The 27,771-nt window shown below is 34.9% G+C and overlaps 1 long non-coding RNA gene across 1 annotated transcript in view; it reads left to right on the top strand.

Moving 5' to 3' along the window:
• The window catches only part of LOC131496038 (uncharacterized), a 48,766-nt gene extending 32,564 nt beyond the window's left edge, over positions 1-16,202 (top strand). Inside the window, exons 2-3 of the long non-coding RNA XR_009254279.1 lie at positions 4,435-4,519; positions 15,123-16,202. This is a non-coding gene — a long non-coding RNA (uncharacterized LOC131496038). The remainder of the gene's footprint in view (positions 1-4,434; positions 4,520-15,122) is intronic.
• Positions 16,203-27,771: the final 11,569 nt, after the last annotated feature.

The following is a 27,771-nucleotide window of genomic DNA, read 5'->3' as shown; positions in this document are numbered from 1 at the left end:
AAGTCAAAACTGTTTTCATGGGTTCTCTAGAAAGTTCTCAGCAATTATGCTCCCTGATACTAGAATATTTTCCTCTTGTATAGACAGTTGATAAGCATTCAGTACTCATTTCCCTCCCAAGTCCACACTTTCCAATGCTTGCAAGGCAGATGTGGTAATGTACTCACTTACATACCTTCTGTGGTTGGAAAGGTGGTGCTAAGCTCTAACCCCTTGTCTAATATGTAAAGAACCAACAAATGATCCCTAGACCTTACCTTTTTTTCTATATGGTATATTTCTTGTGTTTTAATGAACTTATATTAATGCCTACATAAACATATATACAAAGCCCAAATTTATCTTAAAATTTTAATGACAATCGTATGTCCCAAGATGTCAAATAAATATAATTTGTGGTTATAGAAAAGGGAAATGAGGACACTAGTATCAATTACTTTCTAATGTTTGAATTATTTCATATTCTAACATCCTCATTGCAGAGAAAAAAAACATTTATTTTTTTAATAGCACATTGTATCAGTTTTCTTTATTCTTCACCATATTTTTTTGCTCAGAGACTGACAGCTTCCTAAGATGTGTGTTCCTTGACTCATTGTGAAAACTTATCAAGCACATATTTGTCTGACCCGTGAACTGTAAAAAATCATTTCTGACTTTTTTAACCCAGGTTTGAGATATGGATCAAGCAGGGACAAGATATAGGCAAGCCCATAAATATAGCAGTGCAAAGTGCGAAGAGCCGAATGAAACTGAGAAAATGATCAAATCAAAGCCAGTTCTCATTGTGTTCTATATCAAATGTACTCACATTAAATTGAGGGAAAATATGAATGTCAAATACTAACAAGGCAAGCCTAAGTTTGATGTTATTGAAGTGAGCTAATTACCATTACAGAATGTGCTTACCATGTTCTGGAGGTTGAAAAAATAATGTAATTTTGTAGTTTTTGCTATAAACCCACACTTTCCCCACTCCGTAGAAGTAAATGAAACATTGAAAAGGCTGGATTCTAGCCCTCACATTAAGTCAGTCTATAAATGAGATGACAAGCCTAGAGTCACTTTGAAAAGTATAAAAATGACTATGAAATATTTACAGGTTTTAGGTGGTTTCATAAATTGCAAAATAAATGTATTAACCAATATAGCAAAGCTTTGATTAGTTAACTATGGCTTTTCCTAAAAGTGAACCCAATCAAGGCCTGGTTGTCTCCAGCTTGTGTATAAACAAAGACCACCCCCCCACACACCCCCATTGGCTGTGGGACACCTTCCAGACTCTGCAACATTTCTACCAGTATCCTTGATGGGGTGACCCTCAGGCTCATCACCCACCACCTTGCAACTGCTTTAGACTTTCCCTCATAACCTTTGAGCTATTCACTCAAAGATGCTAGAAGACGTTGGAAGATCTCGGTGCCTTTGGCAAATAAGTCTAGTCATAACAAGAGTGTGTATGTCCCTTTTATGCTCAGCTCACACACTACCTTTCTGATGAAACTTTCCTGACCATGCAGATAGCACTTATTTTTTCCTCATGTGAGCCTTTACTTCTCTTTGTACATATTATTACATTAAATATATGATGTTTTAGCTTTGATTTGGTACTGTGTCTGCATCTTTTCATTAGGCAAAAAACACTTAAGGGCAGAGTACATTTCAGAAGATTTTCCTATTCCCATTCCCCATGGTATCCTAGCCACAATCATATTTTATGGACTGGACTATCTGTCATCATGAATAGTACTCTCTTTTCTTTCATAAAATAGTATTATGGCTAATCTTAAATATAGTAAACAATAGAGAAAGTTACTATGCAATTAAAACTTACTGGCAAATAAATAAAAATGTCCTGTTGGAATTAAATAAAAATTTAGAGTGCCTGATACCTCCAAAAATATCGCTAAAAAATATGTTATTTTCACATCTACTTTGACCTCGAGGAGCTTAAAATCTAGCCAATTAGATACTTATGAGATTCTCTATAAATCAAAACAGAATAATCCATCATGTATGAGCTCTTTGAAAGTTAACAATGATGATGGGGCGCCTGGGTGGCGCAGTCGGTTAAGCGTCCGACTTCAGCCAGGTCACGATCTCGCGGTCCGTGAGTTCGAGCCCCGCGTCAGGCTCTGGGCTGATGGCTCGGAGCCTGGAGCCTGTTTCCGATTCTGTGTCTCCCTCTCTCTCTGCCCCTCCCCCGTTCATGCTCTGTCTCTCTCTGTCCCAAAAATAAATAAAAAATGTTGAAAAAAAAAAATTAAAAAAAAAAAGAAAGTTAACAATGATGAGAATATTATCAATTTAGAGACTTCAGATTAAAATTATTATCCTGAGTGACATTCAAGATGAGATTTAAAAACCAAACTGATTTGGGTGCATAGAGTACATTTCATGATTGCTGGGATATACTGAGAATATAGCTTGTATCAATGCCTATAAGATTTCAAAAGTCAAAGTAGCATTTTGTACATAAGTTATTAAATAATGTCAAGCTAGTGAAATTTTAGGACTAGAAGAATCGGATCATCAGGAATACACATTTTGGAAAAATTAAAATAAGTTGCTGCATACAGAGGATTGTGAAAACATGAGTAAAATGCCAAAGGGCGAGGTAAGGACAAATAAACAATGACAACAATACTGAACGATGACTTGAAACAAAGTAGTGGCAGTGCATTGGGAGATGAAAAAGATAAGAGAGCTAACATGGATGGATGTAGACTTAAATGATTTATCAGCCAACTCATTCATAGAGAGCAAGGGAGGAATTAAAGATGAATCCAAAAAATTGAGCCTGGATAACTGGAAGGATTGTGGGCAAAAAGCAGACTAAGAAATTAGTGAGAAAGATGTTTTTGAAAGAGAATGATGAGGATATAGTAAGCAGTTACATAACGATTATAGCATCACACATACTACAGTATAAATCACAAGAGTAGTACTTTCTCTTTGCATTACTTAATCTTTTCTGCAATACTGAAAAACAAAACGATGTTACTCATTTGTAGCTCACAGATCTATGTAACTCATTCAAAATTACACTGCCATTAGGCAGGCAACATTCAAATCCACCAAACTTTAAACTTTCGAAAGGACTCCCCGACTCCTCCCCCGAAATGATCTGCCATTTAGTTTACATGTTTAACTGGTGGCGTATGGACAGTAGTGTTGGGCAGCTGCCATTTAGAATAGGCCAATAATTAAAATATTAATTCTTCTAAAACCGTAAACTTATTTTTATGTTAGATAATAAACAAATCCATTAGTATAGCATTTTCAGTAAGAGGAGCAAGTGAAACAAACAAAATAGGTATTTTTCTCTGTTCTCTTATACTTTACTTGATGGGTAGCATAGAGCCACTTTCATGAAAAATAAAAGCATTAAAACTAAAAAAATTTAGTCATCCCAGTCACTACTATCTTTTGTGTATAGAATAGCAATGAATCTAACAGACTTTTTGCAGTAAATTTACTGAGTTGATGATTATCCTGTAACTGAAAAGGATGCTCAAGTGATTACTTTTGTTAAAGTTTATCCCTGCCTTGATATTGTTTCATGTAAGTCAAGTAAGTAATAAGTAAAAATAGAAAATTGGTCTGCACTTATTTATTGTTTATTTTCTATTTAAAAATGCAATTCAATGATGAAATACTGGGTATATTCGAGAAGAAATAAAATTTTCTTTTGGAAAAAAAAATCATTGTGTCATAGTGAGAGAGTTCCTAAAAGTAATTCTTTTCATGGGAAAAAAAACATGTTTCTAGATTTAAAACCTAAATAATCATTCTTTCACTTAAGACATTGCTTCTAATAAATGGTTATTTCACCTATGTTTTTAAGTGACTTACTAAAAACAAATTTACAGGGTAAAAGAAACTTAACTGAATGACAATAAAGAGTTAATTTCCAATTACCATAGTTTCTTATTGGTTTTTCCTGATGATATTTATATTAAACATATATATATATATATATATATATATATATATATATATATATGCCATTGATTTATACTATATGAAGTTAGTATAAATGTTTTAAAATAAATATTTGCTAGTTTAGAACACTTGGTTTTGTATTGTTAAGTTATACATACAAAATGATATTTATTATATCAAACATGTATTTATGGCCTCTTGGCCTGTTATTATGTGCAATGGGACTACTTTGACACAATTTATTGTTAGAAATTTTTCAACTTCACTTGTGTCAGGACCTGCTGAATTCTGCGGTCTGTAAATACCTCTTTACACTCCTTTATTTAGCAATCAACATTAAGCACATATTTCTTGAGTTCTTATTCTAAGCCAAACACTATCTGAGAGAGAGAGAGATACAGCAGTGAATAAAACAGTAAAAATCACTGCCTTTACCATGCTTGATATCACTTGCCCTAGAATAATGCCTGTGTTAATTTACACCCTCAGGAGCTTCATGGGTGAAGTCTGAAACTGGCTGCGATACACAGAAGGCAAAGAGAGACTGAAGAAAGAGACAGAGCACTCCAAATCGGTAAGTGGCTTGATAAGCAAGTGAACTTACAGGCAAAGGCTTGTCTTGGGCAGGCACAAGGTGTTGTCTGCACCCACCCAGCAGAATCTCAAAGTTTACATAGAGGCCTTAACTGAGTTTAGTCACCTCCATAGGAGGCCTTAACCATACAAAGTCTAGACTGTCTCAGCACCACATCGTTCTCTCAAGGCTGTATCCTTGGGGCAGCTTCTGGGAATGAAGTCAAGTAGAACACACATTCTAAGGACAGGGGAGCGTGTGAGGAGCTGCCTGGGTCCAGCTTATTTGTCAAACCAGAGGTCTTATCTTCTGGTTGACTTCCTCCATAACTGGCATCAGCCAGAGAAACAAGGAATTCTAACTTGGGCCCTCTCTCTGACCTTTAGTATTAATTCACCCCTTAATTCTTGTCTGAGACCAAACTTGTACATACCTACATTAGCTGAGCTTTTGCCTTAAACCTGAGAGCAAATCGCTTACAGGTGGCCAATTTCTCATAACTAGCTCACACTGATGGCTTCGGCTTCTGAATCCTGGTTGGGACAAAATACCTAGCAATTCAGATCCTCCAGTACTAATGTTCTTTTCCATCATCTTCTTAGGAATAGGAATCCCATCCGTAATCACACAGTGGAGAATAGGCTTAAACCCCTTACAGACAGACCCTGCTAACATGTGTTTACTTGCCTTGATAGAGGCAGATTTCCCCTGCTACTGAAATCATCTCTGGCAACCCTCCACTATAGGAACACCCGTTCCTTCATGATGTAACTGCTTTGTACTTCTGCCAAGACCAATGATTGCCTGCTAGCCTTCATGTCTTACCACCCCTGGCCATGCTTCAACTTAATAGTCAATATAGTTCCAGAGTACTATCTTTTTCATTCAACCCCTCATAGAATGAACTAAGTTACCTGTGCCCGTGTCAAAATCTATAACAGCTTAGAATGAATGGTGGAAGATATCAACCAAGACATTGAGTAGGCAAGGGAAAAGCTGGAATAACAAATATGAAAATCTAAGCCCAACTTTCTAATTTGTTGACAGGTTTCCAAAGCAAATGAGTTTAGAAACTAGACCAAAAATTTGCAATCAGTTCAATAGGAGTAGAATAGAGGAGATGTAATTACATTAATCAAGTTTCACAATGAGTTTCAATAATTAAGGCATTTTTCTCTAAGCAGATCTGAAAGATTATGACAGGGTCAGTCAGACAAGCCATCATGAAAAGGAACCTAGGAGCAAGACACAACCACTGTTGAACTGGTAACTTACCAGCATCTATCAGGCCGGCTTCTTATGCGTGATGGACAAGCACTAGCAGATACAGGACCAATGATACGAGACACCAAGTTTGGAGGGATAAAGGGGTACTCAGATACATAATTACAAGCATAATAGCATTGTAGTTTGGAAAGACAAATAGCATGTGATTTCACTCACACGAGGAATTTCAGAAAGAAAACAAATGAACAAAGGAGATGAACCAAAAAATAGACTGTTAATTATAGAGAACAAAGTCCTCTGGTTACCAGAGAGGAGGTGGTTGGGGGGATGGATGAAACAGGTGAAGGGGATTAAGAGTGCACCTGTCTTCATGAGCGCCGAGTAATGTGTGGAACTATTGAATCACTATATTGTATACCTGAAACTAACACAACATTCTATGTTAACTACACTGGAATCAAAATTAAAAAAAAATTATTTCTATCTTCAGATAGAAATTATATCTTCAGATAGAAATCTCCCTCTTTAAAGAAGGGAGATATGAAGGTCTTCCTTTCTTTTTCTTTTCTTCTCTCCATCTTACTTCTTCCCTCTTATTCTTCCAGCCTCTTCCCCTTCATTCTTTCTTTTTTGATTTCAGAGATATTTAAGAGAATTTATCATACTCCTCAATGCATCCACATCATCACCAATGGTTTTTCAAGGTCTTTGCTTCATATAAATTATTATTATTATTATTATTATTATTATTATTATTATTACCTTACTTATAATACTTACCCAGCTCCTCTAATCGTCTCAGTATATATATGCATATATATATATATATATATATATATATATATATGTGTGTGTATGTATGTATATATATGTGTGTGTATGTCTGTTCATATATGCACATATGTGTATATGTATATATATGTGTGTATATTTATATATACACACACATACATGTATCTTAATAAACTAATAAATGTTTTGTTTTTGTAGCCATACGAAAACCTGTGTATTTATATAAAAATGACATTGTGTTATGAGAATAACATTCTTTCTTAACACTTAAAGACAAAATTTTGAGTGTGAGAGTGATCTGGCTCCGACATCTGTCAGCCCATTGATTGCCCGGATTGATGCGGTTGATCTGGCTGCCTAGGAAGGTATCCCCTTCCTCCCTCACCGTTTCATGTGTGTCTCTGAAAGTTACATGCTCAGTAGAAGAGGACGATCTTCCCAGACAGAGGAGTACTGGTCTTCAGCCAGGAGTGAATGTGTAAGCTGGGATTCTGTGCTAGCAGCTCAATACAAGCTCTCAAGGTCCATTTGTTAGAGGACATAGGGTAGTCACACTTCCAGAGTCTAGACATATCCAAGTGAGGTGCTGTATATGGCAATATGCCTTTCTTAAAAAAATTAGTTGTATATGAGTACATATTTTACTGTTTCGAGATGTTCTATAACATTGTACTGCAGGCTTCCTCCACATTTTGCCACCTGTTTCCTACAGATAGACATCTAAGTCGCCTTCATAGGTAAGTGCTAACAATAATGTTCCTGCAAAGATCATTTTGTGTACATGTTCCTCATGGAACTGTACAAGCATTTCTGGGCCTCATTCAGGATTTGTATTGTAGGTCACAAGTTATACTCGTAATTAATTTCACCATTTCCAGCTATCTTCACAGTGGCCTTACCAATTACACTACTTCCAATACTGTATATGTGTTTTCATTTCCCTCCATCTACATCAAAGAATTTATACAATCCAATTTGTTTTTCTAGTCATATCAGTACAAAATGGTATATCATTTTTAAATTTCAGTGTATGACTACTGGTAAAATTGTCAGTCATTCATGTGTCCCATATATAAGCTGCCTATTTATATACTTTGTTCCTGTTTCTCCTATTGGATTTTGTGTCTTTCATTTTATTTCTGTGAGGGAACTTTTTTCTTATGGATTATTTAAACTTCGTTACTTTACTATTTCAAATATATTCCCACAGCGTATCACCTACTAACCTCTTGATATAAGTTCTGTGTTAATTAAAATTGTTAATTTTAATACAATAAAAAAGGTATTTTATCCCATTTGGGGGGGTTGGTTTCAGAAAACTTGTCATGGATAACTTTTTCATCTTAATGGTTTTTACTTAGTGTATATCTGGGTTCACTTTATATATATTGTGAGTCAATTATTCTTTATTTTTCTCCATTTAATGCACCTGTTCATGAACAACATCCACTAAACAATTAATCTTTCCCCCACTAATATTTGGTTTCATCTATAAAATATCAGTATGGGTCTGTTTCTGAGCACTGTATTTTATTCCATTTCTCTGGGGACAGAATAACACAAAGTTAATTGTTATGGTCTAGTTGCATTTTTAAAAATCTGTCCTAATAAGCCCTTCTTTAAATAAAACGTACTTAGGTATTTCACCTTTAATCTTTCATGAAATCTTTATTTTTTGAATGACCTTGCTGAAATTTGCATTGACATTGCAGTGATTTTATAAATCATTTGGATAAAAAGACAATTTTACGGGGACGAATTTTGTCTCTGCATTTATTGTACTTTAGATTTTTATTCTTTTGCATTCGGGGTAGGTTATTTCCTAGAAACATGGTTTTTTGTTGCTGTAGGTCTTATTATGTTTTTTAGTTGACAAACACCATTCTAGAAAGACATTGCTAATTGCGTAAGTTGATAGTGTACTTCATCACCTTCCTAACCTTTCGTTACTGCTGCTGCTACTACAGCAGCCCCAAATTCCTGCACCCAATTGGCCCTCTGGAGTAGTGGAACTAAATTTTAATGAAGGCCATGAAAAAGAATTGGTAGCTTATCTGAACAGCACAAATTCAGCGAATGCAAGCTTCTACCTGTGTCTTTCAACCCCTTTACAAATTTTCGCTGTCATATATGTTTAATGCATCCCTAACTCCCTGTGCTTCAAGATGGGCTTCTTAGAATGTGGCAAAAGTGAAATTAAAACCTCATCGTGTCACTACACCAGGGCTGGCATTTCCTCCAGCTCAGTGTCCTCTTACTCATCATTTAACCTCTACTCTGTGTAGCATTTATCCAATGGACAACTCTTCACCCCAGTCCATAATTAATTGACTTGTTAGCCTTGATAAAATGACAGTCTTTAATTAACCATGATTTACAATGTACTTTTTAAAAATGCTGATGAAAAACAAACATTTTTGAATGCACACTATGGTCACACATTTTGCTGAGTACATTGAATGCAGTAGTTTCAGTTCACCTTATAAAAAGCTTAAATATTGTTGCAGACTCCTGCTTAAAAATCAAATAGACTGATTTTTGAGCTCTTAATAGACTTTAAGTGGCAACCTTCCATTTTCTTAGCAATCAGTAATTTGTATCCATCACCAAATTAAATTTATTTATTCTCTCTTACTAGCTTGCTTTACTGTAATGGAAATACTTTTTTTCTTAGTAAGTCTTCTTTTAGTATCAATGGTCAGTAGTTTCTTTATATCATAATAAATACATCGATATTTTCAAATTACGCAGCCTTTAGAAATGCACTAGATTGTTGAGATATGCATAGGCCATGTCAACTGATTGAACTCATTAAGAGGAAAGAAATCTGAAGCATTGAATAGTCTTTAGAACAGAATATGATCATTATATTAAATTTCAAGATATGAGTTTACTTATTATTTAATTTTATCTGCACTATTAAATCTTGTTTGAACATGAAAAAAATGAATCAGTTATTTAAATTGGAAAGAGAAAGTGCACAAATATTCCTGAGGAAGCTTATGCTTGCAGTCCTAAGCTTTCTGTTGGCAAAGGGCCCAAAGCTACAGCTATAGGAAAAAAAAAACCACAATGGTAAAAAAAAACAAAAAACAAAAAACAAAAACACCATTAGGGCACCTGGGTTGCTCACTCTGTTAAGTGTCTGACTTCGGCTTACATCATGATCTCACATTTTGTGAGTTCGAGCCCCGTGTTGGGCTCTGGGCTGGCAGCTCAGAGACCGGAGTCTGCTTTAGAATCTGTGTCTCCCTCTCTCTCTGCCCCTCCCCACTCATGTTCTCTCTGTCTCAAAAATAAATGAACATTAAAAATAAGTAAATAAATAAATAAATCACCAGAAATACCAACTAAATTAAAGAAAAATATGAATTATTGTATGATTATTTAGATTATTGATTCACTGTAAAACTGTAGTCTTAAAATAATTCAGATTGCAACCAAATGGAAAGGTTTCAAAGGAGTCTAAATAATAAACTTGGACAGTATAACCAAAAAAGTTAATTTTCATTTGTGTTTTCATTCACAACTTTTCTACTAGCTTCTCCACCATATTCATTTTTAATGAAGAGATCAATTATTTTTAATGAAGAGATTGGTTATTTATTTCAGTCTTTGTATATATTCAGTCTCTATCAAAACTTTTGATTAGATTCTTCACTTGATCTTAGCCAAAAGGCCAAGAAGCGATAAAACTTTTGATTAGATTCTTGACATTTGAGAGTCTTGTGAGCATAGAGAGGGATACTTACTATTACTTATACATTCTATATTTCTTTATAAGTATTATAAATATGTTAACAAGTGTTTTGCATATTCAAACTTTAGTTATGCAACAATGGATAAAAATCAGTAAAACTAAAACTGAAAAAAATAATAGTTGCTGACTAAAAATAATTAAAAGCCATCTGGAGCTTTAATATATAATTACAAAGTTAACATAGCTTTAAAAAAAATTTTTTTAATGTTTATTTATTTTTGAAGGAGAGAGAAACAAAGTGTGAGTGGGGGAGGGACAGAGAGAGAGGGAGACACAGAATCCGAAGCAGGCTCCATGCTCCAAGCTGTCAGCACAGAGCCCGACGCGTGGCTCGAACTCACAGACTGTGAGATCATGACCTGAGTTGAAGTCAGACGCTCAACCGACTGAGCCACCCGGAGAATCCCTACATGGCTTTTTAGAAGAATAGTTCACACATATTAAATAGCAGATAAAGGATAAAAAATATCATAGTATTCATTATAACACATTTGTGTGAAAATAATATCAAAGATCTAACTTCTTCACTATCTCCATATGTTCTAATAGGCTCTCAGAATTCAGTATATTAACACATATTTATTTCTCTATTTTCTGGATGATATTAGCATTATCAGTCCCGAGAAAATAAAACAAAACAAAACAAACAAAACGAAACAAAGTGAAATAAAACAAACCCAACTACTCCCACTTCATCCCATGTTTTAAGTTATGGGTTACTAACTGATTCCTGGGGAAGATGTGACACTTGCTAGCAAACATAAGCCTATCCTAGTCAGCAGACCAGCTTGCTAGAGTTAAATGCTCTGGGGGCCCTGGGTGGCTCAGTCAGTTAAGCAGCTGACTTTGGCTCAGGTCATGATCTCACAGTTCATGAATTTGTAAACCAGGCATCAGGCTCCCGGCTGTTAGCACAGAGCCCACTCTGTCCTTCCCCTGCTCGCTCTCTCAGAAATGAAAAAAACATTAAATATATGTATTTTTATACCAATGGGTTTTTTTTTTTTTCAAGCTCATAGCTTCTACAAAAGTGTAATTCTCTGGAAACTTGTTCTTTTTTATTGTCTCCTTTTAGCTTTGCTTTCCAGACATCACCTGGTCAATTGGCCTGTCACTTTTTTCATATTGACCCGGTAGTTAGTACTATTGATAAACTGTAGTGATTTAGGTAAAGCACATTCTAATTGACAGCATAATTATGAAATTTTATTTCCTAGGTCACAATACATTATGTCGACAGAGCCAGCTTCCCCATTTAGAACATTCTGCTAATCCATAATTTCTGGAAAACACGGTTTGACCCCCTTCCCTTTGTTTTTATTTTTGTTACAGGGTTTAAAGCTCACAGATTAAAAAAAAAAAAAAAAGTCCGCAAATTATTTACTACCTTTGTCTTTAACAGATGGGCCCGAATTCTCCTCCTCTTAAGTGTAGCAAAACTTACAGGCTTGTTCCTAACAACTTGAATAAAGTGAAAGTGGTGGTGTGTGCCTTTGGAGGCGGGGTTATAACTAGGCCCTGCAGCTACCATGCTGATTGCTTTATCTCTTGCTCTCTTTGGAGGAAGCTCACTTTGGGGAAAACCAAGAATCAGAAGCAACTGAGAAGGTCTCCAGTCTAACAGCCCTTGGGAATGGAGGCCTGCCAACACCCATGTGGATTAGCTCAGAAGCAGATCTTCAGTGAGACAAACCTTGAGGCGACTACAAACTAGGGATGAACAGAACTACCCTCAGAAGCCACACCTAGATTCTGGCTCCTTTGAAACTGAACTAATAAATGTCATTGTTAAGCTGTTGAATTTGGGGGTAATTTTCACATGGCAAGAGATAACAGTTACAATGACATTGGTATTGATGAATACGTAAGACTGTTATGACCATGGATATACCTGCTAGTTCTTCCTGTTTGGGTGCTATTTCCCACCTTTGCTAGAGTTCACCTTGAAAAGAAAATATAAAACATATTGTATATCATGTATTTTATCTAGTGTGTGATATTACATACTTTTATATATTATACAATTTTAGTGTATATGATATGTTTTATAAATATGAATTATGTTTTGCCCTTTCCATGTATTTGCATTATGAGGTAGTCGTGCCTTTTGATGGATTCAACATATTATTATTATTTTTTTTTTCTCATGCCCAAATTACTACAATTTTGCCAAAAGAAAGCTGAATTATTTTTGGTCTTTTAGCAATAACCCAAATGTTGATAATTTTATTCTTCTGACTTGAAATCACGAAAAACTTCTAGCAACAGGTGTTTCAAACACATCCTATCTTTTTATTATTATTATTATTATTATTATTATTATTCTTTTTGAAGAGGGGGGCTGTGTATATGAAAAGGTATATATGCTTCAAAGCTGTATTGCTTTGATTCCTCTCAGGCCATAGTCCAGACACCTGCCTGTCTCTTTCCTTCTCCTCAGTCCAAGCTGCAAAATTTGGCCTCCACTGAAAGACTGTCATGGCTTTCCTATCTTTAAAGACCCCTCTCATCAGCAATTTCAATTCTCTTTTCTTACGGTGCTTACGTAACCATATGTGAGATTAATTATATAAATTACTTGTACCTTTTTGTATCTTGGAGTTTGAAAATACATCTTTTAAAAATTTTGATCTTTGAAAAAATGTATTATATTTTTTCCCAATAGGTAAACAATTTAAACTAGGAAGCAAATGTTTTTTACTCTCTCTCTAAAGTTGTCTAACAACAAAGCGGATGATTATTTCATCCCTGAGACTAGTTGCAATTCTAGCTATTATTATTTAACATTAAGAAAATTCCCTAAATCATTTCCTAATTTCCTGGCCTAAGCTGAAAATAACAATAGCTAAGCTTTATTGAGGACAAACGATGTGCCCTGTACAGCACCGTATGCCTTTTGTGTAGTCTTATTTAATCCTCAAGATTACCCTATGAGGCTGCCACCAGGCTTAGCCTCATTTTAGACTGAAGGGAGTAAATCAGAGGGAGATGGAGTTTCTGGCCCAAGGTCACAGAGTCAGGGCACAGTCAGACTTTGAAGTTAAACAGTTGGAATTCTTAAATTCATGACCTTGACTACAATGCTATACTAGTTGTCTACCACAAGATTTCTGGAAAAATCTATTTCATGAATGTAACATAAAATTTGTGACACACTTTGACAGGCACATTTTTAATTTATTATTCCTGTAGAAATCTAATTCATCTAGAAATAAAGCACTTACAGAAATTTCAAGTAAAGAGAAAGTTTTTGTAATTCAACTATGCAGAAAAAAATCTTCGAACTTGGACTATACTTATACTATACTAAATGCTTATGAGGGAAAAATTAATATGCTTCTTAGTAGTAGGATGATGCTAGGAAAAGAGGTCCCAATTGACTGGCTGCGTCAACATGAAGACAACATGGTTGGGGGATTTTTATTCTTATTTTTATCCGTAGCTTCTTAAAATTAAACTTATCTATGTATTTGCCTTGTTTATTATTCACATTTTGTATAAAGTAACAGCTGTATAAAGTGTGTGTGTGTAAATATGTGTAACGTGTTTCAAAAAGTATCAATATTGCAGCCTAGAAAATACGAATTAGTTTAACCAAAAGATCACTGTGATTTGAGTATAAGTTTCTAAGAACAATCTTAATTCAAATTTTGGAATGATCTCTTGGCTGATACTTGTTTAGCCCACATGAAAGAATACATTAAACTTGAAAGCACAAGATATTTTGTTTGTCCTCACATAATATTACTCTAAATTTTAAGAGGTTTATAAATTATGTTGCCCTTTCAATATTATTATTTTCAAAATACATTAGACTGTCAGTTCTACAAAGTTGGGTTACAAGTGTTAGAAGTAATTTTTTTTTATTTAATTAACTTCTCTGTTTTTCTTATCTTTCTGTCTTTTTACTCTTTTTCCTGAACTAAAAAGAGCCTTCATCAGGAGTTTGATAGGAAGAATATAGGGCTTAATACATTTCAATTTTATCTTTGAAATGCAAAACATAAAGGTAAAAATGAATAATTCAGTGAATTATCTACTTGTCTTGAAGATATCTAGTTATTTACATTCACTTGGCCTTAGTTTAGTCATCCACTAGAATCTTCCAGAAAAGGGACTTGGAAACAGAAAAGATAATTTCTTTCTTCTCTCTCTGTCTTTCTTTTTCTCTTCCCTCCCTCCATTCTCTTTCTCTAGTCCTTACTATCATTTCCCTGTCCTCTCTATAGTTTGGTAAAGATATTGCTTTCCACTTATGTAAGGAGTTAATCATCTCTTTTTGATGATTTTAATCAAAAGAGACTTGCTTGGGACGCCTGGGTGGCTCATTTCATAGAGCCGACTTTGGCTCAGGTCATGATCTCACAGTTTGTGAGTTTGAGCCCCACATCGGGGTCTGTGCTGATGGCTCAGATCCTGGAGCCTGCTTTGGATTCTGTTTCTCCCTCTCTCCCTGCCCCTTCCCTGCTAGTTCTCTGTCTCTCTCTCTCAAAAATAAATAAACATTAAAAGAGAAAGAGAGAGACATGCTTAACAGAAGAAAATAAAAGAGCTGGTGGACAAAGTCCCATGGCATTTGCATATTTTAAAAATTATAATTTTTTTAAATATTGTATTAGATTTTCAAAACCTACAATACTTCTGTATCCAAAGGCAAGTCATAGAATCCAAAGACAAAGGCATCTGGATACTGTTTTTTAAATTGTCTTATTCATGACCATCCTGTTACGGTTTAATAAACTGAAGCAAATTTTGCATCAATCCCACATGCACATTAGAAATGACTAATGAGGACATTTTTTGTTTGTTTGTTTGAATTTATAGAAACCACACTTAAGGCAAAAAGACATCATCTCCAGTCTCAAGAGCAGCAAAAGAAAATCTTTAAAAACATTTCCTTGTGAACCTGCTGCATCTACTTTCTCCACCAGTCTTGGCTCATCTGTCGTGGGATGATTTCATTCTACCTGGAGGAGGTGTTCTGATTAGCCATCCATGGTTTGAGAAAGCTCCATCCTCCTGCTGGATATGAAGGTTCTCCTCTTATGCACATCCACCTTCACACTGAAAATTCCTTGTAAGGTATCCATTTTACCTTTTTCATATTATACATGAATCCTACTATAATTTTCTTTTGAGTTTCTTTTTTTGATGTAAACCAAGATTTACTAACGTGCAAAATGTATATCAGCCAACTCTTCTATATAAAGATGTGTGTTATTTCGTGTATTGTACCCATATCTATGACAACATAGTCATAGAAATTCATATTATAACAAAGACAATTATCTCTGGAATCTGGCCCCCTTCTGTTCATTTCTATTGTAAGCTCTTAGTTCAAATTTTTTTCTTGTCTAAATAATCATAAAAAATGATTTTAACTATTTTCCGTATTGTGTATATTTCCTTACTGTAATGCCTAGGGAACTTCTTGAAAGTCTGCTCAAATAATGGCAAGTTTCCACCATACTTTAGAGGGAGACAAAACCCTTTGGCCTAATAGGTGTATGATATTTGTCTACATTTGATATAACAAGGTTCTCTACATTTATGAAGCAACCTAAATTGCTGAATAACCTGGGGTTATGCTACTAATTGCTTCCACCATCATGCCTTTCTTCATGCTTTTCTCCAAAGAAATCATTGATGTCACATTTAGTCATTTCCTTACCTCCACATTTTCAAATGCTGTATATTCTAAAAAGGTAATGACAACCCCCCATGAAGTTTCCCTAAGTAACTAGAATTGCTCTCTTCATCAGTGCTCTGATAGTACTTAATTTATAGCTTTCTAAAGCCCCTCATCACTTTTTACTGTCTTTGAGTTATTTGTGTTCATGTTTTACTTCTCCCAATAGACACATATTTGAGAACCAGAATAATTTATTTATGATTGAATCACCCACAGAGCACAGTGCCACATCTTATACAGAGTGAGATCTTTGTAACCTTTTTTTTTTCTTTGACGGGAGGTGGCATTAATGGATTATGCTTAATATATCCAGACTAAAGTAAGATAATTAAAGTAGAGAAGTAAAGAAGAAGAAAAGTAGTTCAAGAAAAAACTGTTCAACATTTCAAAAATAGCTTAAAGGCCATATAAGATAACAACTGATGAACATTTCATTTAGCAATTTTTAGTTCATTTATTGATATATCTAGAAGTCTAAATACAGTGGACAGGACATCAGAAGGGCTGACATTATACTGAACACTTATTATGTACCAGGTCCTTTCAAGAACTTTAATTAGATTAATTCTCACTAGAAACATGTGACCTTGGCATTATTTCCCCCCCCCCTCCTTTTTTTTTTTTGATAAGTATACTGAGGCATGGTGAATTAGAATAATTTATTTAAGGTTACATAGCCATTATGAGAAGGAACCAAATCCAGGTATTTTTTTTCAGGCTCTAGAACATACCCTTATAGGTAATGCAGCCAATGTCTGCCTGAGTATAAAAATATGTTTTCCCACAACAACTTTTCATGATAAAGGTAATAATTAGGTTGACTTGGATAAATTATAACAATAACTATTCATAGGAGCATAAAAACAATTTTAAGAAAAGTGGCAGGAAAGATATGAAAAGTAAAAATTCACAAATGAAGCAATAACATTGACACTCAAGTATATTTGTTGACAAATTAAAGAGGATAATTAAAAAAAGATATGAGGGGCGCCTGGGTGGCGCAGTCAGTTAAGCGTCCGACTTCAGCCAGGTCGCGATCTCGCGGTCCGTGAGTTCGAGCCCCGCGTCAGGCTCTGGGCCGATGGCTCGGAGCCTGGAGCCTGTTTCCGATTCCGTGTCTCCCTCTCTCTCTGCCCCTCCCCCGTTCATGCTCTGTCTCTCTCTGTCCCAAAAATAAATAAAAAACGTTGAAAAAAAATTTTTAATAAAAAAAGATATGAAATAATTATTGAAGAATCCGTTTGCTTATGCAGTTTTCTAAAGACAAACAAAGACTAAGTGGGCTCTTCTCAGGTGGCCTCAAAAGTCTTCAACCCGTGGAAAGCTGAATGAGCTTGCTTTCTTGATGAAACTGGAATCAGAGTCTCCAAATAATCAGACACAGATCCATTTCACCAGATTGAAGTTTTTTATAAAGAAAATTGTATTTTTGTGCACCTTGCCCCACCACTGACACACACAAAACAAAAAAGCTCTGTCTTAGTCCACTCAGACTGTCATAACTGTAACAGAAGTACCATAGACTGGGTGGCTTGAAAAATTCATTTCTCATAATTCTAAAGGCTGCAAAGTCTAAGATTCAGTCATCCACAGATATGGTGTCTGGTGAAGAACTACTTCCTGGTTCACAAATAGTAATCTTGTCACTGTGTACCTACGTGGCAGAATGAGTGAGAGAGCTCTCGTGGATCTTTTTTTATAAAGGTGTTAATTCCATCCATGAGGGAGCCACCCTCATGACCTAATAGCCTCCCAAAGGTCCCACATCCTAGTACTGACACTTTGAGGATTGGGATTCAACATATGGATATTGGGAGGATACAAACATTCAGGTGATAACATCTTGCAAAATCTCTGTTTGCTTGCTGTCTACCTGATTGACAACTGATAAAGAAAAGAGATGGAAATGCAAGATGTCTAAAGAAAATCTTGAAATTTTATAAAATACACACACACACACACACACACAGATACATACATACTACTTAGGGTATCTATCCAAACTACTCATTTCCAATGGGTTATTGTTAGTATGAACTTCTGCTGTAGGAAGGTTGTTGAAGTATTTGTGTGTAACTTTTTGATGAATAAATCCACTAAAGAGTACAGGAGAAGCAATATCCATTGGCCGTAGGCATTAAGAAGAATAAGACTTTGTAGAAAAATTTTAAAAAAATAATAAAACTGCCTAAAATCAGTCATTTCTTTCATTATCTCCATGCACTGGAAATTTTAAATAATGTCAATGACACAGCATTTCCCTGTGAAGTTTTGTTTTTTTTTTTTTATAAAATCAAGATAATCATGCAGTTATCATTGTTTTATAATGTGATAACAATTCTAATTCCTAATTTGCTCAATTTTATTACTCCCTTAAATAATCTATGTATTCTACATAAAAGTTAATTCTGAGAACTCTCAGTTACATGGTCAAACTCTACTCAAGCAGTTCAGCTAAGAAGTAAGTTTCAAAAGGTTAGTGGTAGTGGTTCAGAATGAATCAAACTGATTTTGAGTGCCAGTCTTGTCTACAGCTACCATATAATTACATATTCCTCCCTTTAATAGTAGATTTACAATAAACCATGAAAGCACAGTGATTGTAAACAGGCAGAAACAAAATTAGTTACATCTATTGTCACTCTATGTGCAAATTTTTGCCTAAACTTGGCAGAAGAATTTCACCAGGAGCTTTTCCTCTGGTGCATTTTCCCTTTTTCCAAAAATTACGTGAATGCAAAACACAACTGATAAAGAACCGCTATTTAAAATTACAAAGAACTCATAAGGTTAACAACATGAAAATAAACTCGATTAAAAAATGGCCAGACATCTTAACAGACACCTCACCAAGAAGATATGCAGATGGCAAATAAACACATGGAAAGATGCTCCACATCACATGTCATCAGGGAAATGCAAATTAGAACAATGAGATGCCCTTGCACACTTATTGAAATGTCCAAAATCCAGAGCATTCATAACACCCAATGCTGGAAAGGATGTTGAGGAACAGGAAGTCTTATCCTGCTTACAGGAATGCACAATGGGGCAGCCACATTGAAAGACAGTTTAGCAGTTTCTTTCAAAACTAAACACACTTTTACTGTATGGTCCAGCTATCATGCTCCTTGGTACTTACCCAGGGGAGTTAAAAACATAGCAACACAAAATCTGCACATGGATGTTTATTGCAACCATATTCATAATTGCCCAAGCAATTGCCAAAGCAACCAAGATGTACATCCGTAGCTGAATGGGTAATGCGCTTCTAGGACATCAAACAGTGGAACATTGTCCAGTTCTTAAAAAATAATGAACTGTAAGTCATGAAAATATATGGAGGAAACCTAAATGCATATTACAAAGTGGAAAAAAACAATTTGAAAAGGCTACATACTGCATAATTCCAACTATATGACATTCTGGAAAAGACAAATCTATGGAGATAGTAAAAGGATGTATAAATAGGCCGAGCACAGAGGATTTTAAGGGTAGTGAAAACGCTCTGCATGATCCAAAATGATGGACACATGTGTTTATGTTGGTCTGAGTCTATTTATCGTGATGGTATTGCTAGGAATGTATGAAGCACTCTCCTAGACCTGTACTCCTTACTTGCAGTGAACCACCTTAGACATTTCCCCAACCAAAGTCAATGTTGTGGATGGACCGACACATGTAGCATAGATGTACCTCAGCAACAATCATCAGGAACTTTGAAAGAACAAGAATTTTTACTGGCAAGTCCTAAAGAATACAGAGAAAAGTCAGAAAGATGGAATGAACCTGGGGTTCTGCCTTTAGTGGGGTCAAGCGTAGGGTGCCTAGGGTATCGGGTTCATTCTTTTTGGTCAATTTAAAACATAAGAGAAAAAAATAAAATAAAACATAAGAGGAAGAATTAAAACATGGGAAGGGAAAAGCGGGGTCATTCAAGTGGTCAGTTAGGTCACCGAGGGTTTTCTAAAAGAGGAAAATCATGGGTGAGTCGGCCTGGCCTTTAATCCAGTTGTGTGGCTGGCAATAGTTTATCTGAGATACGTGTTTTTTGAAAAGAATGCCTTGGCAATCAAAAGCTTAATGTTAGGCACTTACATTGTAATCAGAAAATCTAGTTGTCAGGCACTTACACTATATGTATGTCATTGAATAACTGTCCTAACCTATAGAATGTATAACACAGAGAGTAAACCTTAACCTAAAGTATGGACTTTGGGTGACGATGATGTGTCAGTGCAAGTTTTATCACTTTTAACAAGTGTATCGTTCCAGTCTGGGATGTTGACAGTGAAGGAGGCTGTGGCTACTTGAAGCAGAGCCAGGGGAATATGGGGATTCTCTGAACTTTCTGCTCAATTTTGCTGTGAACTGTAAACAGCTCTAAAAAGTAAATTCTATTTTAAAAAAGGAAAAAAATTACATTCATGTAACTAAAAAAATGTTTGTTTTTTATTGACTTGTTTATACATACAAATTTTTATAAAATTTTTACTATGTCTTTTATAGCTATTATTAGTATTCATTTCATGAATAATAAATTTCAAAATCTTACAGTATGGAGAAGAACATATTTAAAAATGATCTGTTGCAGGTGTTAAATTTTATATCAGAATACAACCGTTGGTACTTTGCCCCAAGGCGGCCTTCTTAAAGTCATCCATTCCTCAAAAGCTAACCCCTTGCTTTGAATCAAATGAATATACCTGAAATTTATGTACATTTAAGATAATTTTTTTTGCTGCTACCAGAAATATTTATGCTACTTTAAAGAAATTTTAGAGGCTGTGTCTCGAATATTTTAAAGAAATAGTTTAAGAACAACAATCTAGTAAATTTACACATGAAAACATTTTTCCCTTAGATTTTTTAGTTTGTCAGGGTTACTTAAAGGTATTGATGCAGACTATCATTGTATGGGTGCTCCCCAAAGCTGTTCTGTGGCATCCTGCTGAAGTTCGGGCTCTTTATCTCAATGTCCCCCAATATTAAACAGCTTTCTTGTTATAACTGAAAACAGAAATGTATGAAATACTTTAGCTCATTGCACAAGGTAATAACATAGTAATGGCATTTATTTTTCACAAGGAGCTTTTTGATCCCAATTATTAGAGAAATCTGATTTTATGGTATCAAGGCAAGTGCATTTTATTCTAAGTGCGTATGGGACTGAAATATGCAACCATCTGTCTGCCAAGCAATGTAGAGGCAGTGAATCCAAAGGTGCATAGGCTGTTTATTAATGAATCTGAAAAGGAAGTAAGAGAAAGAAGAAATTTAAATAACTTTTACCTGATTTCCTACTCTCTATATTTATACACTTTTTCAAACCTCGTTTTGGCTAGATTATTTGCTACTGATTTTGTATTTATGTATTTCTGCTGGTGAGTGCATGAAAATAAAACATTTCATTTATTCACAGAAAGGACTCAGAATCTGTATCAAGTGTATATTACAGCATCCCCTGCAGGGACTCATTAAGGATAAAAAACTCTCTGTCAAGGAGCATTCAATCTTTCCTTGCATAGATATGACTTATATATACAATTTTAGCTGCTATTGTAGGCATTTACCATTCACCTTGTTTCCCATTTTGTTTGATAAATAAAACTTCTAAAATATTTTAATTGGTTCTGAGAATAATTGTGTTTAAATATCAATAAAGAAATAGATATCCAAAAATACTGCATGCATTTGCAAATGTGTTTTTCTAAATATATCACTAGATCCCAGGAAGAAGAGAGAAATATAGTTTATAACTGCTACTAAAATAAAGTCAATTTTATCTTTGTTTTTGTTACTATTTAATTTGGCTAGTTTTCTTTTTTTTTTTCTTCTTAATGTTTCTAAGGTTTTCTTACCACTCAGACTGTGAATTTGTAGGTTATTCTGAAGGGGATTTAATTATTATGTTTTCCAACAGAGAAGAGTGGAGTTCTTTCTTACTGGTATTCTTTTTGCAACTCAAAGAATTTAACACATCTGTTATGTGAATATGGAATTGTGTATCTGATTAGAGGCACCTGGGTGGCTCAGTCGGTTAAGTGTCCAACTCTGGATTTCGGTTCAGGACATGATCTCACAGTTCATGGGTTCAAGCCCCACGTCAGGCTCTGCACTGACAGTAGGGAACCTGCACAGGATTCTCTCTCTCTCTTTCTCTCTCTGCCCCTCCCTTGCTGGCATGCTCTCTCTCAAAATAAATAAATTAAAAAAAAATTGTGTATCTGATTTAAAATACTTGATTATTGGCGTGTTTGGGTGGCTTAGATGGTTAAGCATCTGATTCATGGTTTTGGCTCAGGTAATAACCTCATGGTTCGTTAGTTCAAGCCCCACATCTGGCTCTGCACTGACAGGATGGATCCTGTTTGAGATTCTCGGTCTCCTTCTTTCTGTGCCCTTCCCCCTCTCACTCTCTCTGTCTCTCAAAATAAAACCTTAAAAAAATACCTAATTATCATTCATACAGAGTAAAAATATAATGTTTTTAGAATTGATTTGCCATTATGCTTATTTTTGTGTTGTGCATTAGTTCTAAATTCATCATTACAAAATTGTTGAAATGGAAGAATTTTTGCAAGCAAAAATGGAAATGTAGAAAAATGGAAACCGTAGAAAAATAGTTTATTAAAGACAGAATTGGGATATTCTTGGGGTATGTAGCGCTGAAAAAGAGAAATATAGGGGCATCTGGGTGGCTCAGTTGGCTGAGATCCTGACTTCAGCTCAGGTCATGATCTTTTCCTTTGTGAGTTAGAGCTCCATATCGCATCCTTTGTGAGTTAGAGCCCCATATCGCGCTGGCTGCTGTCAGCACAGAGCCGGCTTCAGATCCTCTGCCCCCTCTCTCTGCCACTTCCCCGCTTGCACTCACTCAAAAATAAATAAAACATTTTTTTAAAAGAAAATAAAAAGGGAAATATACAATAATATATACACACACATTTTATATCGTTCCTACAAAAACACATCGTGTATGTGCAGCAGGGAGGGTGTCTGTCTTTCAACAAGCATTGACCTACATTCTATAAGCAAGACAGTTTGAAGCAAATAAACATTTTGTAAGTGAATCATGCTATTTAGTGAACTCATTTGCTATAGTACATTTTACAAATCTGCTGTGGATCTTATTTATTGGATATGATTCTGTTACTAAAATTTAAAAAGTATGAGACTTTTTGAAAAATTTTAGCTAGACTAGTTTCACACATTAGAATAAATATCTCCTTAATTTTCATTTCCTGTGATATAATCCCAGGGCGTAGGCACACATAGAATACACCATACCAAAATGGTAAAATTTATTCAAAATGGAATGGATTAGTCAAGTATCATGTATCTTCACTGAAATGGCAAATGTACTCCTGATACGGCTAAACTCCATAAGTTGACATACTAACTCCTATTCAATACCCAACAGGTCAATTAACAGATTTTTCTTTTATGCTGCCCTGAGATTTTATAAAATTTAAAATAGATTTTAAATATTCTGTGCACATGGTGATGCAAGAATATTACTGTGAAAACCATGTTGAATAAATATCCAACATTAATTAAATTAACCCTCTATAGGTAAGGTTACAATTTTGCATATATAAAGAAAGAAACTGTAATATTTTCAACGCTCAAAAATTTCTATTCATTCCTCAGTTAATTTTTTTTCCCATTTAAACAGTAAATTTCAATTTGTGTTTTCATCTTGGTATTACTCCTAGAATAATTGGTACTTTGTCATAGTTATTCTGCTGGCAATAATTAGAAACACATAACTATTTATCAAGTTCTTACAAAACAAGAGGAAATGTATTTTACAAATTGCCAATTTCAATATTTTAATTATTTTCTGAAGAGATTTTTAAAAATAGTACACATGTGGATGTGTTTCTGTGAAAAGCAGTTGAGAAATATATACTTTCTTTAGACATTTTCTATTTTAAGGATGAAAAAAGAGTTAAGTACTTTAGAAATAATAGTTTAAATATCTAGCATTTAAAATAATAAATCACTCTAGGGTGCCTGGGAGGCTAAGTAGGTTAAGCATCTGACTTCGGCTCCCGTCATGCTCTCAGAATTCACGAGTTCAAGCCCCTGTCGGGCTCTGTGCTGACAGCTCAGAGTCTGGAGCCTGCTTCAGATTCTGTGTGTGTGTCTCTCTCTGCCTCTTCCCAACTTGCACTTTGTTTCTCTCTCTCCCTCTCTTAAAAATAAATAAAAATTAAAAATAATAATAATAAATTACCCTAAAATCACATTCATGTTTGGAATCCAATGACAGTATATACTTTTAAGTCACCAACAGGTGTAAAATAACTCATAACAATAGTATTCCAGAACACAATCTGTGAATGTTCCCCATGTTTTTGACTAACTTTGGTAAGTTAATTATTCATTTCTTCTTTTAAATGTTCAGAAACACATCTAGATTTTCACATATTTGAATAATATTCTATGAACATATGAGAGCACTGTTAACATTTTGGAGTTCTTCCTCTCAGGAAATAGCATTACAAAAAAACCCAAGTATGTGGTTGATAGCATTGTGAAAATTGTGCCTCTGTAGTTAAAATTGCTGAAACCTCATCAAGTTTTTAAGCTGGCCACACATCACAGTCAGATAAACTCTGATTTTCTGCCCCTGCAATTTCATCATGTCCATCTGAACATTAATGAAACTGAAGAAAGTCTCTTAAAAAAAAAAGTCCATTTTTGTGCAAGTATCTTGAAAAATGGCATCAATAAAGGTTAATTTTACATGAATTTACACAATTTGTACACGCCTTGAAATCAAAAGCAGAATGTTGTTTCTTCCATGTTTTTCACATCTGAATTCTAAATCTCTAAAACACTGTGTTTAAAATTTTTTTAATAATGGCAGACTGATTACACCATTTATCCATTCATTCAACATAGAGTTTTGGAACACTGACTATATGCAGGTAGGTGATTACCAGGGGTATAGCAATAGAGGGAAAAATCCAGACAAGAACCTTAACCCTTAACCTTTTACAAGTTAAAAATCTAAAGTTGTGATCAATTATAAGATTAATAAATTAAATATCTAGCAATAGTCTTCACATTTTGAGCACACAAAGTTTCTACACTAACCTAAACATTTCATTATGATTGTAGATAATTGCAAAGGATATAGTTTTGCTCTTTATAAATCTTATCAATATTTTGTCAAGAACTGGAAAGGGTCTAAGATTTTACTCTATTTGCAAGCTGACACGTTAGCATGGCAATGTTTTATGGATGCTGGCAGAAGAAAGACATGAGTCTCCTGAGTCAAAGACAAAGGATCTTCATTATTTTTGGCTGAGAAGAAAGCCCAAGCTTCAAGTTTGTAAATCCCGTGAGGGTTATGTGGGGGTTGAGGGGGCTGGAAAATGCTGTACACACAGCTGAGAAACTGTGACCTTAGGAAATCCCCAATGTTGTAAGAGTGGGCTAGGAAACTGTCCAATGAGTGCTCTGGAGGGAGATGTTATCTTTGTTATACTGTTCCAAACACCAGTGTGACCTCTGTGCTAGGAGGTACTGTGTGCATCTTCATGGTTATTCGCTACACAGACTGATTTGGAAAGAGAGTCTGGGACAAAAGCTGTTACAAAAGGCATAGAATTGTTTTACTATAATGTACGGAATCATTGTACTATAACATTACAATAAAATTATTGCAATACTTCCAAACTATCCAATGGAATCTAAAAACTATTATGATTGTATAGCTATTATCGCCCTTTTTTTGCATTGGATTCAAATTTCCAATTATGTGCCCATCAGTATATTATTTATCATGTTTTGTGCAAAACATTATGTAAATTGAAATTTAATTATTTTGTCCATTGTACATAAGACTACCATTTAGTTCTGCATTCAGGTATCTTATAATTATTAGTAGTATGCAATTTATCAAAATAATAAATTTGTTACAAATAAAATATAAATATAAAATAACAAATACAGTATAAAATTTAAATAAACTGAAGTTTAACAAAAAGTATAATTTTATTAAAGTGTATCTCTTAATGAGATGGGTACCGCCTGTCTCCAATATATCCATTAATGTATATTAAAAACTGATAGATTGAATTGAGTTTCAGCAGCAATTAAGTTTCTTTTTAAGTAAAATTAAGTTTAAATGTTAAAAATCATTGTTCTTATAAATAAATAGATGAGGATATATTACTTTCATTACAGAGATGTCACTGAGTTATTTGATTTTTTTAATTGTATGCAAAATTAATATAGTGATAAATCAATAAATTTACCTTTATGAGATATTAGCTAACAATTAAATGAGGTCTTCTTCAATTTGTTAAAAGCAAAGATTTGAAAATCAACTGGCTTGCAAAAAAAAAATTGTTAGCATGCCAACAGAATCATTCATGACCCAATTTCTGGGAAGTCCACCAAAAATGATTTAGCAAGTGTTATCAACTGACTATTAATTACATCTGTTATTTTTTCACCTAGAGACATGTTATTTAATCTTATGTACTCAGAAAGGGTTATGAAAATTGGAATACTCTTCATTCTAATTTACATTTGCCAATGCAATATTTGTTAATAATTTTTTGATCCCCTCACACAACCCAATTAAGACAGCTGGTCTTCATTGTTAAACTAATTAACCAAATCACAGTTGGTTTCTGTCAGAATAAAAGCCTACCTTCATTGTATAGTTCAAATACATATGCTAATCCAAAGTTCAAGATATATTATGAAACCACTGTGAAAACTAATTGGCGTGTGGCCACAATATCATTGCATTATTTGTTAATAACCGAGAGAAAGCATTAAGCATTCCATAAAATATTATTTACCCTTTGAAATAAATTAGGACTTCCCATAGTATCTAATATTGAATATGCTATGCGTGCTTGAAAAGAATGCCTTTCTGTGTGTTGGGTGAGGTGCTTGTTTTGGTCAGTCCAGGCTGCTAGAACACAATACCATAGTCTGAGGGGGAGGGGGGGCTTCAACAACAAATGTGTAATGAAGGCACATGCTCTGGTGAGAGCATTCTTCCTGGTTTCCAGATCTTCTCTTTATACCCTCGCGTGACAGATTTTAATTGCTTTTTGATGTGCCTTGTAACTTTTTTCTTGATATCTGGACATGATGTACTAGGTAAAATGCCCCCTGATTATGTCTTAGTCTTGAGGTGAGCCTATGCCGCTAGATGGTGTGAACTTCCTAAGTGTTTCTCAGTTTTCTTTATTTTCCTCCCCTTTGTCGGGGGGGGGGGGGGGGGCAGGGTGGCTAGAGGGAGCAGGAGTTATATTTATCTCTTCCAACATGTAAAAGCTTAGAGCCTGCTAGAACTGGATATTTCTCTTCCTCAGTTCATTTATTTTTTTTTTTTTTAATTTTTTTTTTCAACGTTTTTTATTTATTTTTGGGACAGAGAGAGACACAGCATGAACGGGGGAGGGGCAGAGAGAGGGAGACACAGAATCTGAAACAGGCTCCAGGCTCTGAGCCATCAGCCCAGAGCCTGACGCGGGGCTCGAACTCACGGACCGCGAGATCGTGACCTGGCTGAAGTCGGACGCTTAACCGACTGCGCCACCCAGGCGCCCCTCCTCAGTTCATTTAAACTCTAATAATACCTTAGCAGTTAGGCTCTGGTTAACTGCTGTCCCCTAAGGGCAGGGTTTGTTAAGGAAACTAGATCGCTCTGGCATATTTCAAAATGGTGCCTTTCTTTTCCTCCTATTAGGAGACTGACAAGAGTTTTCTCCATTTTTCTGAGGGAATCAAATCAAGCTCCTG

Source organism: Neofelis nebulosa, chromosome 15 (assembly GCF_028018385.1).
Source record: "Neofelis nebulosa isolate mNeoNeb1 chromosome 15, mNeoNeb1.pri, whole genome shotgun sequence".
Classification (NCBI taxonomy): Eukaryota; Metazoa; Chordata; class Mammalia; order Carnivora; family Felidae; genus Neofelis; species Neofelis nebulosa.
This window is presented reverse-complemented; position numbering and strand designations above follow the sequence as displayed.